The 17,279-nt window shown below is 41.3% G+C and overlaps 1 protein-coding gene across 3 annotated transcripts in view; it reads right to left on the bottom strand.

The window, feature by feature from the left end:
* The window catches only part of col8a1a (collagen, type VIII, alpha 1a), a 125,700-nt gene that overhangs the window by 49,173 nt on the left and 59,248 nt on the right, over positions 1 to 17,279 (bottom strand). The window contains exon 1 of one of the 3 annotated variants that reach the window (XM_073045159.1): positions 14,906 to 14,923. The exons of the other annotated variants lie outside the window; for them this stretch is intronic. The gene's annotated coding sequence lies outside the window, so the exon portion shown is untranslated. Of the gene's footprint in view, positions 1 to 14,905; positions 14,924 to 17,279 lie in introns of those variants that run through there. 3 annotated transcript variants of the gene reach the window in all.

Raw genomic sequence — 17,279 nt, 5'->3', positions numbered from 1 at the left:
TTCGGGTTGAGACACTTCATCAGGACTCCTGCTGAAGGGTCTTGGTGCGAAATGTCAACTGTACTCTTTTCCATAGATGCTGCCTGGCCTGCTGAGTTTTCTGGCGGTCTATGTATGTTGCTCTGATTTCCAGCATTTGCAGATTTTCTTTTGTTTGTGAACAGAAACTTAATATGTTCCTCTTTCGTGCCCTTGAATACATTTGTACTGTTCACCTCAACTGTTCCTTGCGGTAGTTATTAATGATAAAAGGTAATATGATTATACAAAACAGATGTCTTTTCACAACATTGAACTTTTTCCAACAGTTGAGACAATGCTGGCTTCCCATCATAGACTATAGCTTTGCAGAAACCAGCTCTCCTGGTGCACTGTTCCAACTATCTCAACTGCAGACAATCCCTCCGATAACCAAAGCAAAGCTCCAACAAACAAAATAGAAACGCAAAGACATCATTTACTTCTTCAGTTGTGTAAATATTAAATTCTGTTGTTGCATCCCCAAAGACAAGTATATTTAAACTTGGCTGTTGAGGTATATTGTTCAGAAAATTTCTTGATATTGATAGATCAAGATTTCTAAAAATATGCATAAATAATCTTGAACCAGTGTACTCTTTGTCTGAGGATGATATCAGATTGAACTGAGCCATGAAGTTATTAATATCTTAACAAAATTTTAGAGCGTGATTTCAAACTTACCAGGTTGCTGCCTGAACTGAAGATCCTGCCTCACAAGGATACATTGATCAACCTAGGGCCTTTCTCTTTGGAGTAGAGTAGGGTGTAAGGTGTCTTGATAGAGGTGTATAAGATGATAGGAGGCATAGATCGAGTGGACAGCCAGAGATATTTCCGAGGTTTGGGGGGGGGGGGGGGGTTAATACGAGGAGCAGGAGTTTAAGGTGATTGAAAGAAAGTATGGGGGGGGGTTAATACAAGGAGCAGGAGTTTAAGGTGATTGAAAGAAAGTATGGGGGGGGAGGTTAATACAAGGAGCAGGAGTTTAAGGTGATTGAAAGAAAGTATGGGGGGGGTTAATACGAGGAGCAGGAGTTTAAGGTGATTGAAAGAAAGTATGGGGGGGGTTAATACGAGGAGCAGGAGTTTAAGGTGATTGAAAGAAAGTATGGGGGGGTTAATACGAGGAGCAGGAGTTTAAGGTGATTGAAAGAAAGTATGGGGGGGAGGGGGGGTTAATACAAGGAGCAGGAGTTTAAGGTGATTGAAAGAAAGTATGGGGGGGGTTAATACGAGGAGCAGGAGTTTAAGGTGATTGAAAGAAAGTATGGGGGGGGTTAATACGAGGAGCAGGAGTTTAAGGTGATTGAAAGAAAGTATGGGGGGGAGGGGGGGTTAATACAAGGAGCAGGAGTTTAAGGTGATTGAAAGAAAGTATGGGGGGGAGGGGGGGTTAATACAAGGAGCAGGAGTTTAAGGTGATTGAAAGAAAGTATGGGGGGGAGGTTAATACGAGGAGCAGGAGTTTAAGGTGATTGAAAGAAAGTATGGGGGGGTTAATACGAGGAGCAGGAGTTTAAGGTGATTGAAAGAAAGTATGGGGGGGGTTAATACAAGGAGCAGGAGTTTAAGGTGATTGAAAGAAAGTATGGGGGGGGTTAATACGAGGAGCAGGAGTTTAAGGTGATTGAAAGAAAGTATGGGGGGGGGTTAATACGAGGAGCAGGAGTTTAAGGTGATTGAAAGAAAGTATGGGGGGGGAGGTTAATACAAGGAGCAGGAGTTTAAGGTGATTGAAAGAAAGTATGGGGGGGGTTAATACGAGGAGCAGGAGTTTAAGGTGATTGAAAGAAAGTATGGAGGGGGTTAATACGAGGAGCAGGAGTTTAAGGTGATTGAAAGAAAGTATGGGGGGGAGGGGCGGTTAATACGAGGAGCAGGAGTTTAAGGTGATTGAAAGAAAGTATGGGGGGGGTTAATACGAGGAGCAGGAGTTTAAGGTGATTGAAAGAAAGTATGGGGGGGGGTTAATACAAGGAGCAGGAGTTTAAGGTGATTGAAAGAAAGTATGGGGGGGAGGGGCGGTTAATACAAGGAGCAGGAGTTTAAGGTGATTGAAAGAAAGTATGGGGGGGGTTAATACGAGGAGCAGGAGTTTAAGGTGATTGAAAGAAAGTATGGGGGGGGATGGGCAGGTGTCTGAGTCAAGTTTCTTTTAAACAGAGTCTGGTGAATGCGTGGAACTCGTTGCCAGGGTAACGGTAGAGTCAGGTATATTAGGGACACTTAAGAAACTCTTACATAGTCACACGGGTGGTAGAAAAATGGAAGGCTATGTAGGAGGAAAAGGTCAGGAAAATCATGGAGCAGGTTAAAAGGTCAGCACAACATCATGGCCAAAGGGCCTGTACTGTGCTGTAATGTTCTGTTATGTCTATCTGATATCTTTACATGGATAATTAAAAACTGATCAAGCAGTTGTATTTGAATGCACTAATAGTTTGCATGCTCTCACTGCAATTTCAAGGCTTAGAAACATAGAAAACCTACAGCACAATACAGGCCCTTTGGCCCACAATGCTGTGCCGAACATGTATTTACTTAAGAAATTACCTAGGGTTACCCATAGCCATCTCTTTCTCTAGACTCCATGTACCTATTCAGGAGTCTCTTAAATTATCCCATCGTATCTGCCTCCACCATTGTTGCCTGCAGCCCATTCCACGCACTCACCACTCTCTGCATAAAAAACTTACCCCTGACATCTCCTCTGTACCTACTTCCAAGCACCTTAAAACCGTGCCCCCTCGTGCTAGCCATTTCAGCCCTGGGAGAAAGCCTCCGACTATCCACACGATCAATGCCTCTCATCATCTTATACACATCTATCAGGTCACCTCTCATCCTCTATTGCTCCAAGGAGAAAAGGCCAGGTTCACTCAACCTATTCTCATAAGGCATGCTCCCCAATCCAGGCAACATCCTTGTAAATCTCCTCTGCACCCTTTCTATAGTTTCCACATTCTTCCTATAATGAGCTGACCAGAACTGAGCACAGTACTCCAAGTGGGGTCTGACCAGGGTCCTATAAAGCTGTAACATTACCTCTTGGCTCCTAAACTCAATCCCACGACTAATGAAGGCCAAGTCAACCTGTGCAGCAGCTTTGAGTGTCCTATGGACTCGGACCCAAGATCCGTTTGATCCTCCACACTGCCAGGAGTCTTACCATTAATACCATATTCTGCCATCGTATTTGACCTACCAAAATGAACCACCTCACATTTACCTGAGTTGAGCTCCATCTGCCATTTCTCAGCCCAGTTTTGGACTGCAGTAACCTCTCACAGCCCTCCACACTATCCACAACACCCTAATCTTTGTGTCATCAGCAAATTTACTAACCCATCCCTCCACTTCCTCATTCAGGTTATTTATAAAAATCACAAAGAGAAGGGGTCCCAAAACATATCCCTGAGGCACACCACTGGTCACCAACCTCCATGCAGAATATGACCCGTCTACAACCACTCTTTGCTTTATGGATCCAGAACTGGCTTGTCCACAGAAGGCAATGTCCCCTTGGATCCCATGCCCTCCTTACTTTCTCAATAAGCCTTGCATGGAGTACCTTATCAAATGTCTTGTTAAAATCCATATACACTACATCTACAGCTCTGCCTTCATCAATGTGTTTAGTCACATCCTCAGATATTTCAATCAGGCTTGTAAGGCACAACCTGCCTTTGACAAAACCATGCTGATTATTTCTAATCATATTATGCCTCTCCAAATGTTCATAAATCCTGCCCCTCAGGATCTTCTCCATCAACTTACCAACCACTGAAGTAAGACCCACTGGTCTATAATTTCCTGGGCTATTGCTACTCCCTTTCTTGAATAAGGCAACAACATCTGCAACCCTCCAATCCTCCAGAACCTCTCCCATCCCCACTGAAGATCCAAAGATCATTGCCAGAGGCTCAGCAATCTCCTCCCTCGCCTCCTACAGTAGCCTGCAGTATATCTCATCCAGTCCCAGAGACTTATCCAACTTGATGCTTTCCAAAAGCTCCAGCACATCCTCTTCCTTAATATCTACATGCTCAAGCATTTCAGTCTGCTGTAAGTCATCCCTACAATCACCAAGATCCTTTTCTGTAGTGAATACTGAAGCAAAATATTCATTAAGTACCTTCGCTATTTCCTCCGGTTCCATACTCACTTTTTCACTGTCACACTTGATTGGTCCTATTCTCTCACATTTTATCCTCTTGCTTTTCACATCCTTGTAGAATGCCTTGGGGTTTTCCTTAATCCTGTCCGCCAAGGCCTTCTCATGTCCCCTTCTGGCTCTTCTAATTTCATTCTTTAACTCCTTCCTGCTAGCCTTATAATCTCCTAGATCTCTATCATTACCTAGTTTTTTGAACTTTTCATGAGCTTTTCTTTTCTTCTTGACTAGATTTTCAACAGCATTTGTACATCATGGTTCCTGTACCCTACCATCCTTTCCCTGTCTCATTGGAACATACTTATGCAGAACGCCACCCAAATATCCCCTGAACATTTGCCACATTCCTGCCGTACATTTCCCTGAGAACATCTGTTCCCAATTTATGCTTCCAAGTTCCTGCCTGATAACCTCATATTTCCTTAGTCCAATTAAACGCTTTCCTAACTTGTCTGTTCCTATCCCTCTCCGGTGCTGAGGTACATTGATGCTTGTACCTTGATGTTACAGAAAACCTACAGTATTAACCATCTGCACTCTAATATTTTAGTTGAAATTCTCTGCCCTCCCCTACTGTGAATTTATTCTCCGTTAGTGGAAACAACACCCATGAAGACCAAACAAGAAATATTTGCATTTATAGTCACTTAATTGTAAAATGCTAAAGCAAATGTACTTGAATACATTAAAATACATTTTAATTAAATATAGAAGGCAAATTCATGTAGATGTATTTTAATTTTTAATATAAAAAGCAGAGTGGCAAACACATTTCCACCTGTTTACCTCACTGTAATTTTATGGGATCAACCACATGAGAAAGTAATTTTCTTTGAAATTGAAATATAGTTTTAATTCTTAAAAAAAATACTAATTTGGACAAGATAAGACAGCTGTGCTAGACAATATACATTTGTACAGGGCTTCTGCAAAATAAGGCCTAATTTAGTGTCTTCACATCATGAGGAGAACAAAAAGAGATAGTGGTCTCAAATTTTACTTGCTGATTTATTGCTCCAGCAATGTTGGTGATCTGACATTTGTCTGAATGAGATGGAGGCTTCATTTAATCTACGATTTAACTCACGGAATCAGGAATATAGGAACCTGGATGTAGGCCCTTTGGCCCAACAAGACCATGCTGACCTTCAAGCATCATTTTGCACTAATCCTAGTTTTGCTTCCCTCCCCCCCCCACAACCTTCCTATAATCTACCAGTTGTCTACAGGTCAATTTACAACTGCCTTTGCAAATTACATGCCAATATACAGTGGTCCTAAGAATGTAATATTACTTGGTGAGGTAAGGGTGGCATCTCGGCCATTTGAAGATTTTTTTCCCCTGTAAGCTCTGACCTGTCCTTCAACAACAAGAAGCAATATGAGCATTCAGTACCTCCTGGCTCTTTTCAGAACAACACCTCCCTTTCTTCACTGATAGTTAAAACCATTCTTATGACGATATATAAATAGGTGTTGATCAAGAGTTGAAAGTATCAAAACTCAGTGATTCTGGACTAATCTGGTTTCCTGCTTTCATCAAGTCCAAATCTACACTGGGTTAATATATGTGACATACTTAAATGAATGGATATTAAGTTTAGATCCTAACCAGAGAAACAGAAGATTTAAATGCAAACATTGCTCTGATTCCCTTACAGGACTGGAGACCATTTGATCCATACAATTCCTGTTGGTTCTCAAAGCAAGCCCATCCATGCCAACCTTCCTCTAGTTTCGCTGGTCCCCATTCTCCCGGACAACAAGTTAGAAAGCTGAACTGAAATATTGTCTTACACAAGCCAGAAGGCAAACAGATTAAAATACATTTGTATTGCAATTCAAGTAATGTTTGATATTAATAGCTGTAGAATTTTAACAAATAAAATCTTATATCCTGAAACAAAACATAACAAAGAACAGAAGACTAAAAGAGGCCGACAAATTCTAATATGCAACAAATTACCTTAGCAAAATTTTATCAAAGGCCAGATCATTGATCACAGTACTGAGCTTCAACATTCTCTATCTAGACCCTCTGTGCTCATTGTGAGATCATTTACACAGAGGCCTCAAGACAGACCTAGTGATGTCAAAATTCATTTGAACATAGAACTTAGAACATAGAACAGTACAGCTCATTACAGGCCCTTCGGCCCACAATGTTGTGCCGACCCTCAAACCCTGCCTCCCATATAACCCCCCACCTTAAGTTCTTCCATATACTTGTCTAGTAGTCGCTTAAATTTCACTAGTGTATCTGCCTCCACCACTGACTCAGGCAGTGCATTCCACGCACCAACCACTCTCTGAGTGAAAAACCTTCCTCTAATATCCCCCTTGAACATCCCTCCCCTCACCTTAAAGCCATGTCCTCTTGTACTGAGCAGTGGTGCCCTGGGGAAGAGGCGCTGGCTGTCCACTCTGTCTATTCCTCTTAATATCTTGTACACCTCTATCATGTCTCCTCTCATCCTCCTTCTCTCCAAAGAGTAAAGCCCTAGCTCCCTTAATCTCTGATCATAATCCATACTCTCTAAACCAGGCAGCATCCTGGTAAATCTCCTTTGTACCCTTTCCAATGCTTCCACATCCTTCCTATAGTGAGGCGACCAGAACTGGACACAGTACTCCAAGTGTGGCCTAACTAGAGTTTTATAGAGCTGCATCATTACATCACATCTCTTAAACTCTATCCCTCGACTTATGAAAGCTAACACCCCATAAGCTTTCTTAACTACCCTATCTACCTGTCAGGCAACTTTCAGGGATCTGTGGACATGTACCCCCAGATCCCTCTACTCCTCCACACTACCAAGTATCCTGCCATTTACTTTGTACTCTGCCTTGGAGTTTGTCCTTCCAAAGTGTACCACCTCACACTTCTCCAGGTTGAACTCCATGTGCCACTTCTCAGCCCACTTCTGCATCCTATCAATTTCTCTCTGCAATCTTTGACAATCCTCTACACTATCTACAACACCACCAACCTTCGTGTTGTCTGCAAACTTGCCAACCCACCCTTCTACCCCCTCATCCAGGTCGTTAATAAAAATCACAAAAAGTAGAGGTCCCAGAACAGATCCTTGTGGGACACCACTAGTCACAACCCTCCAATCTGAATGTACTCCCTCCACCATGACCCTCTGCCTTCTGAAGGCAAGCCAATTCTGAATCCACCTGGCCAAACTTCCCTGGATCCCATGCCTTCCGACTTTCTGAATAAGCCTACTGTGTGGAACCTTGTCAAATCCATGTAGATCACATCCACTGCACTACCCTCATCTATATGCCTGGTCACCTGCTCAAAGAACTCTATCAGGCTTGTTAGGCACGATCTGCCCTTCACAAAGCCATGCTGACTGTCTCTGATCGGACCATGATTCTCTAAATGCCCATAGATCCTATCTCTAAGAATCTTTTCCAACAGTTTTCCCACCACAGACGTAAGGCTCATTGGTCTATAATTACCTGGACTATCCCTACTACCCTTTTTGAACAAGGGGACAACATTCGCCTCCCTCCAATCCTCCGGTACCATTCCCATGGACAACGAGGAGATAAAGATCCAAGCAAGAGGTTCAGCAATCTCTTCCCTTGCCTCATGGAGCAGCCTGGGGAATATTCCATCAGGCCCTGGGGACTTATCCTAATGAAGTGTGTTCATCATCACTTGTACAAAATAAAATGTGGATTGCGATCAAAAAGAGCAGATACCTCAAGAATCTTACTTTAAGAGGAGGAATTAGACCTCTTTTGCATTAGTTACAGGCTTAGCTCTGTCTTCAATCGATCTACGCCACTACTAGGCAGCCTGAATCAATGATCTTCCTCCTTTTGGGTTCCAGGAATTTTTCATTACTGCTGTGACATTGATGTACTTGTAAACAATTTTTTCCCCCACACTTGATGGATCCACAATAAAAGATACATTTATAACATCTATATATAACCATATAACAATTACAGCACGGAAACAGGCCCTCAGCCCTTCTAGTCCATGCCGAATGCTTACTCTCACCTAGTTCCACCTACCAGCACTCAGCCCATAAACCTCCATTCCTTTCCTGTCCATATACCTATCCAATTTTTTTTCTTAAATGACAAAATCGAACCTGCCTCTACCACTTCTACCAGAAGCTCATTCCACACAGCTACCACTCTCTGAGTAAAGAAGTTCCCCCTCGTGTTACCCCTAAACTTTTGCCCCTTAACTCTCAACTCATGTCCTCTTGTTTGAATCTCCCCTACTCTCAATGGAAAAAGCCTATCCATGTCAACTCTATCTATCCCCCTCATAATTTTAAATACCTCTATCGTCCCCCCCTCAACCTTCTACGCTCCAAAGAATAAAGACCTAACTTGTTCAACCTTTCTCTGTAACTCAGATGCTGAAACCCAGGTAGCATTTTAGTAAATTTCCTCTGTACTCTCTCTATGTTGTTGACATCTTTCCTCTAATTCGGTGACCAGAACTGTACACAATACTCCAAATTTGGCTTCACCAATGCCTTGTACAATTTTAACATTACATCCCAACTCCTATACTCAATGCTCTGATTTATAAAGGCTAGCATACCAAAAGCTTTCTTCACCACCCTATCCACATGAGATTCCAACGAGATTAGCACTATCATTTAGAGTTGGATCTTGCTTACTTATGACAGGAATCAGAATATTATGCCAAGTGAACAATTCTTATGCATGTTAGCTTCACCACGAGGGAAGTTGACAGGAGGTTGTTAAAATGAAGAGTTGTTTTAAACTAGCACTAAGAGTTCTGTTTAAAAAGAAAGACCAGAAGGTAGGCCAGAACTACAGGCCGGTTAGTTTAACATTTATTGCTGGCGATATGCTAGGGTCAATAATCAAAGAGAAAATAACTAATCATTTGGGGAAGCTAAACATAATCAGGCCCAGGTTTCCTAACCTGCAAAACATACTTGACAAATTTTCTTGAATTCTCTGAATTATATGACAGGGGAAGTTCATAAAGGGGGACCTCAAGGATATGTGGTTAGCAACGTTCTACTCTACACTCAGGACAGTTTGGCTGAGCACAGCTATAAATTCACAGAACAGAAACAGAATCAGGTTTAAAATTACAGTTATGTTGTGAAATTTGTTGTCTTTGTGGCAATAAATACCGGTAATAAAGAAACTGAATTACTATATATAAAAATAGTTAAAAAGGTAGTACAAAAATAAAATTTTTAAAAAGTAGTGAGGTTGTGTTCATGGGTTCAATGACCATTCAGGAATCTGATGGTAGAGGGGAAGCTGTTTCTGACTTGCTGAGCGTGTGCCTTCAAGCTCCTGTACCTCCTCCCTGATGGTAGCAATGAGAACAAGGCATGTCCTGGGTAATGGGGATCCTTAATGACAGATGCTGCCTTTTTGAGGCATCTCTCCTTGAAGATGTCCTGGATACCATGAAGGCTAGTGCCCATGATGGAGCTGACTAAGTTTATAACTCTCTGCTGCTTACTACGATCCTGTACAGTAACCTCCACCCCCGCCCCATATCAGAATGTGATACAACCAGTTATAATGCTCTCTCTGCTACATCTGTAGAAATTTGTTGTGTCTTTGGTGATATACAAAATCTTCTCAAACTCCTATCAAAATATAGTTGTTGTTGTTGTGCCTTCTTTGTAGCTGCATCGATATGTTGGGCCCAGGGCAGATCCTCAGAGGTGTTGACACCCAGGAACTTTCTGAAGTCCACCACTAATTCTTTGGTCTGATTGACATTGAGTGCAAGATCATTGCTGCAACACCACTCAACCAACTGATCTACGAGATCCAAGGCCACGTGAGGAGTCAATGAGATCATCTCCATCATAGACTTATTGCGTCGATGATGACGAGGAGACATTTGGAAGAGAGAAGGATCGGCTGGTTGAGTGGCGTCGCAATAACAACACTGCAGTCAACGTCACCAAGATCAAATAACTGATTGTGCCTTTCAAGAAGGGGAAGTCAAGAAAACACGCACCAGCCCACTGAGGGGCCAGTGGTGGAAAGGGTGAGCAGCCTCGGGTTCTGGGTGTCAACATCCAGGAGGATTCTATCCTCTGTTGCAATCATGAAGGCATGCCACCGCTCTATTGCATGAGGAGTTTGGGGAGATCTGGTACATCAAAGACTCTTGAAAAGACGTATAATGAAGAGCATCACAGCCTGGTATGAAGGCACCCGTGCACAGGATCGCAAGTGGCTGCATAGGGCTATAGACTCAGCCAGCTTCATCACTGGCATAACCAGAGGTCATCTTAGAGGTGCTGCCTGAAGGCGGCAGTGTTCGTTACTAAGACCCTTACATCTAGAACATTCTTTCTCCTCATCACTTCCATTGCAGAGGAGGGACAGGAGTCTGAAGACCCACACTCAATGATTCAGAAACAGCTTTTTACCCTCCACCATCAGATTTTTGAATGGCCCGTGAAAATTAAATCATTATTCCTTTTATTGTGTTATTTAATTTTGTAGATTTTAGTAATTTTATGCCATTCCACTGTAGCGCTGCCACAAGACACAAATGTCATGTCATGAAGCCCAGATCATTAGATACATTTAAGGTGAAGATAGATAAATATTTCAAAGATTGAGGAATGAAGGGCTATGGGGAACTGACTCAGAAGAGTAATCGAGACCAGCATAGACCAGCCATGATCATATTGAAAGGCAGGCAAGCTTGGCGGGTCAGATGACCTCCTTCTGCTCTTGGAATGATTTTAAGACCTCTAATAATGCACAGGAGTTCTCAAAGGGTGATTATCTCTATGTTCATGAAATCTCCATTATTGTAAAATAAGCCCACACAAAGAAGCCTGCTAAAATTCACCTAAAATCATTGTTTTGGGACTACTTCTCACTTTCCATTTTCTTTTATTCACTCCAGATATTCTATGTGATGGCCTATAGTCAATTTACGTAAAAACTGGAGGATTTCGCATCTGGTGAGAAATACCAAATAAAACCTTTTGAACATGATTGCGTTCCTGTTTTGCTATTGGCCCTTATTCAAGTGAATAATGTTTTCCAGGTTGAGTCCTCTAAAGGTTCTCTAAGATTCCTTTGTACTTTTGTTACACATAATTACCATGGATACACAAAATGTTTGTGATATAAATCTCTAGCTTGGTTCTTTAAAATGTCAGCTTTGTTTTGAAAGGTCATTGACATAGAAATTCAGGAAGTGTAGAAAAAGTCCTACTAACTGTTTCACTAAGCCTCATGCAGAAACTTCATCAGTTCATGAGGCCCAAGGCAATGCACATGTACTGGTACCTTGCTAAATACCAGAAGCACTTCCAGGAACAAGAGTGTTGATGGAATTAATGCTAAAAGCAGTCAAAGTAGCATGGCTTATTCACAGATATAAACACGAGAAAGTCTGCACATGCTGGAAATCCAAAACACACAAAATACTGGAGGAACTCTGTACGTCCTGAAGAAGGGTCTTGATCTAAAACATTTACTTCTATAGATGCAGCCTGTCTCATTGACCGATATGCTGCCATTCAGGGAGGATGGCTTAGGTCCTGCCCCCATTGTTTGTGTTGTGCCACAAATCTGGTAAATGCCCAATGCACTGCTATTACTTACATTTTTTGTACATGGTAAACTATGCAATTTCTGCCTCCTTCAATGTGTGTGATAAATACAGAAGAGGACAGACTTCTCAGGTGCAGGCAGCACTGAAAATCTGAAGTACAGCATGTAGCACATCTTGGCAACCCAGTGATAAAATATATTGTAATTTCTTCTGTCAGTGTCACATTTTTACAGACTTATCAAACACTGAGCTCTCTCCACACATAACGGAGTATTCAGGGACACTCCATTTAGCTCTCTATATTACACAGACATCAGACATGCATCGTTCCAACAGATTGGAAGTTGTTTCAGTGGTTCGGTTATATTGGCTCAGCAACCTTCAACAATTCTTCATTTGTCTTTGTTTAATCATGATTAAAACTTTGCCTTTTGACATATGTTGGCACAGTAGAAATAAACTGGCAAGGAAGCCATTCTCAAACTATGTAAAGCATCATTCTTGAAAATGGGTAATATAATACAAGGGAGAGAAACTGAAATCACACACTAGACACAGGAAGGCAAGGTCTGAGTACTGTGACACGCCATTACATATACATAAAAAGAAACTTGTTTTTCGGATTCCCATTGGAATTTTGCATCTTGCACAATATAGAATAAAATTAAGTCTTTTTAAACATCTCTTGTACACCATGTTTAATTAGAACATAAATGAAGAGGAAATATAATCAAAGTTCACTTTAGACCAGGGGTGTCAAACTCATTTTAGGTCACGGGCCGGATTGAGCAAAATGCAGCTTCATGCGGGCCGGATCAGTCGGACGCGTGCGAACGCAGCTTTCGTTGCCTCCGTTTTTTCAGCCTGCTCTCATGTGTCTCAGTCTCTGCTATAACTACAAAGTGTTTCACTTTACAAATTCCGTTTCTTATGAAGAAGACTGCCGAATAAACACTAAAAACCCTGAAAACCTGGTACCTGAATAAACTCAGCATTAGCCATATCATACGCCATAGGCACTTCGATTACTAGGGCCAGCTTTAATAGTAGTTAGATATTATCTCGCGGGCCAAAGATATTTCCACCGCGGGCCGGATTTGGCCCGTGGGCCTTGAGTTTGACATATATGCTTTAGACAGAAACTGCATGTCAGAAAGTCAAATGGAATGTATCTGGAATGCACAGTATATCAATCAAGCCAAGTGAGATTTTGAAAGAGTTAATTTATGAAAGTTTGACTAAACATTCAAAGTCTTAAGGATTCCTCAAGCTTTGTTTAATGGCTTATGTTAATTTCTCTGTATTTTCTCTCTATTTATGCACTATAAAATTCTTTGCTTCTGCAAGTTCTCTTTGAACCAATTTATATTTTCTTTCCACTTAGTCTGTAGTCCAATTGTTTTCAGCTTCCACCATTTATTTTTAGTTTATCTTTAGTACAAGTAATTAATAGATAAATAAAGATTTCATGGTAGGAACACTTGTTTCATTCTACTTTGCACTCCAATAATTATTTGAAAATTTAGTCCAGGTTGCAAAGAATCAAATAGAACTATTCTGAATTACTGAATCTGATTGGACTATGAAGTTTGGGGCAAAAGTTCTTTGATATTTGACATGCCTGGAAACCACAACTCTTGTCAAGACCACGGAAGGCTTTGTCTTGGAGTGCTAATGGTGAATGTGCCAATAACGTATACAACTCCTGAAGGAGAGAGTAACGGCACATAATACCCGTCATTGTGCATAGTAAATGTTTGTTCAGTGTTACAATAAGCAGCAAGGCAAGAGCCCTCACTCCATTTTTGTTTCTTTTATTCTCTATGGAAACCTCTCTACAGTGACCTCATTTATGTTGTTCACAAGGTTTTTATTTGAGGCTTTCTTCTTAAATGAATTGAACCTCAGACATTAAATTCTTGGACCGAACATCAGTCATGCTAGTTGCCAGAAAAAAAATTCTCAGACTCTCACAAACACAATGTCCTCCTAGGTTCTGTGGGAAGAGTTCAAGAATGCTTAACAGCTTGGAATGAAATACCAGCACACACTCTTTTGAAGGTATCTATTTCACAAATTGCCACTTCTGAATCAAATTAAATCAAGTCCTTTAGAAAATATGTGGCTTAGTTTACCCTCGGAGACCCCGGTTACCTTTATTTATGTTTCAAGAACATCAAACAAAAGATACACACACTTTTGACAATGCACAGTCTGTGTGACATGATCTACCTATTAAATATCTGCAGTTAACAGTTCCTTATTATCCAATGTCCATGTGCAAATGAGATTCCCACCCGACCTCCTACCCTCAACAATCACTGCTCCTGTAACTTCTCTTTGGCTTTGTGGTTCGCACCCATGCATTTATCAGCAAAGCTATTATAATCAGCTGGCTCCAAACTAAAACGTCTGTTAAGTCCAAAAACAAGCCCTGTTGTGAAAAGATTGGATCTATAAAGCTGGATTGCGAAGCTTATATATTGCAAGGAACTAAGGAGACTTGAGAGTAAGACCTGTTGTGAATATAGAACTTAGAGCACATCAGAAGACAGTGATATGCTAAACTGGTCAGTCCAAAAGATTTCATGTTTGGGTAAAGGCCATCGTAGCATAGCGGTTAATGTGACGCTATTACAGCTCAAGGCAGAGTTCAGAGTTCAATTCCAGTGTTCTCTGTAAGAAAGTCCATATGTTCTTCCGTATGTATGCACATTTTCTCCCACATTTCATAGAGGATGGTTAGGGGGTTAATTGGTCATTGTAAATTTTCCTGTGATTAGGATAGGGTTAAATCAGTGGGCCAGAAGGACTTGTTCCATGCTGTATCTCTAAATAAAATTAATTAATTAATTAAACTGACTTCCGTTCATGTTTACCCAGTATCTTGTCACATATCACCTGCCAGCCACAACATAGAGAACATCTGTGCCAAACAAAATCCCAAATTAAAATAAGTCTCCTTTCCCTGTATACAATTCATATCGTTCCATTCTCTGCATGTTCACAGATCTAAAATTCTCTTAAATGTCATTATCATAGCTGTGTCCACCACTAACCCCTGGCAGTACATTCCAGGCACCTTCAACTCTCTTAAAAATAACTTCCTCCCTTTCATCTTGTATGTCAGTCTCAACACGTCAACTCACCACAATTATTACTGTCCCAAGCCGGTATTCACACTGGTCAACATTTCCCCTTGACACAGTCTCGGAGATGATTAGTGCATTCAGAATCTGGGTGAGATCTCGAAAATGCACGAGGACCCTTTTTCTTCAACTTTCTTAGGCATGTTCCATTGCCAGTATTAGGATTAGCCTCTTCATTTGTATGTGACCAATTTCTAAGCCTTGGTCTTTGACCCATTTATATTGCTTAAGACAGCTGCTTTATCCCGGTTGGAAAACTGCAACTCATAAAAATGTCGCAATCACAGAATTCAAGAGTAACAGGGAGCCAAATTAAGTAATAAAAGTTTATTTAGCCACAGCGCATATGTTACTCTTTCTCATGACCCAACGTCCAGATGTAAAATGTCTCCATCATCCCAAATTTTCTGTTTATTTTGTTCTTTTTTGCCTTCTACAATTCTCCTTTCATACCCAAATAAACTTGTTATTACAGTTTATACAATTACAGGTCAACCTTCTATAATGCAGCATCATTGGGACCTGAGGAGTGCCGGATTAGTGAAAATGCCGAATTACAGAAGGATCACATTAAGCAATAGCTAACCGCCTCATCATACCTTTAAAATGTCATGTAAATCAGTACAAGTTAGATAATAATGAAACAGAAATATTAAATGAGTAGCAAGTGAAATTTTAATAAAGTAATACAGGCACAGATAAAATAAAGGGTACAGGTAAATGTACAGGAATTAACTTATACAGAAGAGTTGGGCACTTCCGCTTCTAAAGTGAGACGTTTAATACACCTTCAGGCAAAGTTACATGTCTGCAAGTTTGGGGTTGTCAGGATCATCAACATCTTCATCTTGCAAAATGAGTGAAGCATCAGGAACTGGTGCTGAAACTGGCACAACAGTTTCTTCAAAATCTGTTGATGACGGTAGCGGCACATCTAGGTGAGCAGAAGCAGAAGTTGGAGAAAGGAGGTCTTCTATATGCAACATTTCACGTAACCACCAGGCAGCCGGGGATTTGGTGGTGGGCTCTTCCCTCTTCACTCACAGTTACTGAGGGAATTCTCATTAGTTTCTTTTCCTCTGCTTAGTAATATGCTTAAATTCAGTGGGTCTGAGCTGAGGTCGTAGACAGAAGAGAACAGAGCGCCGGCTGGGTGACGTTGGAGAGCAGTGCACGACTGCCGGCAGGTGGGCAAGAGGGCGGACCGACCCAGCGCGCGCCAGCTCCCCCGCCGCTGGCAAGTGAGATGGGCGGGTGCCAGGCGGCCACGCCTCACGCAAGTGATATTAATAAATGGAGGAAAACAAGCAGGAATCGCCTGTCTGTGTTTACAGGAGCGCACCAACACATGAACAGATCAAGCGCAACCAAAACAATGCGCAGCAGATTGGTAAGGTGGCCCGGGAAACTTTAAATTACAGTTGCGTGGAAAATTTGAAACCAGTGCCGGATTATCAAAGGAACCGGATTACAGGTAGTCAGATTAGTGAAGGTCGACCTGTAGTAATATTTTAATAATATACCCTTTGAGGTGCACTGTGTGAACCAAATGAATACAGGGGGAAAAAAAACAGGAAATGGCTCTTTGGCACCTGATGTCTGTTCTGCTCAACAGAGAGTTGACAGAGAGGACATACACGCCAAAGAAGAGGCCACAGTGTAAATTAAGAACCCAAGACGTTAGAAGTACGGTAGCATAGATTGAAAACTGACACTCATGTAGCAAAACAAAAGGTGGAATGTGGGACACAACTAGAGGAATAGCTCAGGAATCAGTTTGTGGCCCTCAATTTTGTATCATTCATCTTAAAGACTTTGAGGAAGGAACAATGTAATGTTTACAAGTTGCTGATGACACAAAAATAGGTGGAGTGGCACGTTATGATGAGAGCATTACGATTCAATCATGGGATATATATAAATCGGGTGACTGGACAAAAACTTGATTGCTAGAGCTTCATGTGGAGAAGTGTAAGTTTTTACATATCAGTGCAAGGAAGCAAAAAGATAGATTACAGTATTGTCCAAATGGAAGGGTGGGTGAGGTAGGGGGAGAGACAGACAATGAGTGACCTTCAGAGACATCTAGGTGTTCTTGAACACGAACTGTGAAGAGTTAGCAGGCAGGTCCAACAAGTGCTTAAGAAGACAACGGTATTTTGGTCTTTATTGAGAAGGGATCAGGGTGTAGAATTATTATTTTTCTTGTAGTTAAACTTTCTGATGCTTGCCTGTATTTTTATATAATCACCTATGTATGTGAAATTGTTCAATGATTTTTCCAGTAATTACAATACAGCTGATTCTCCATTTTTCTATAAACTTCTTAGTCAAGTCACTTTTTATTGTCATTTCGACCATAACTGTTGGTACA

This window comes from Hemitrygon akajei, chromosome 5 (assembly GCF_048418815.1).
Source record: "Hemitrygon akajei chromosome 5, sHemAka1.3, whole genome shotgun sequence".
Lineage (NCBI taxonomy): Eukaryota > Metazoa > Chordata > Chondrichthyes > Myliobatiformes > Dasyatidae > Hemitrygon > Hemitrygon akajei.
The sequence above is the reverse complement of the archived record's forward strand: the minus strand, read 5'-3'. Positions and strand labels throughout refer to the sequence as shown.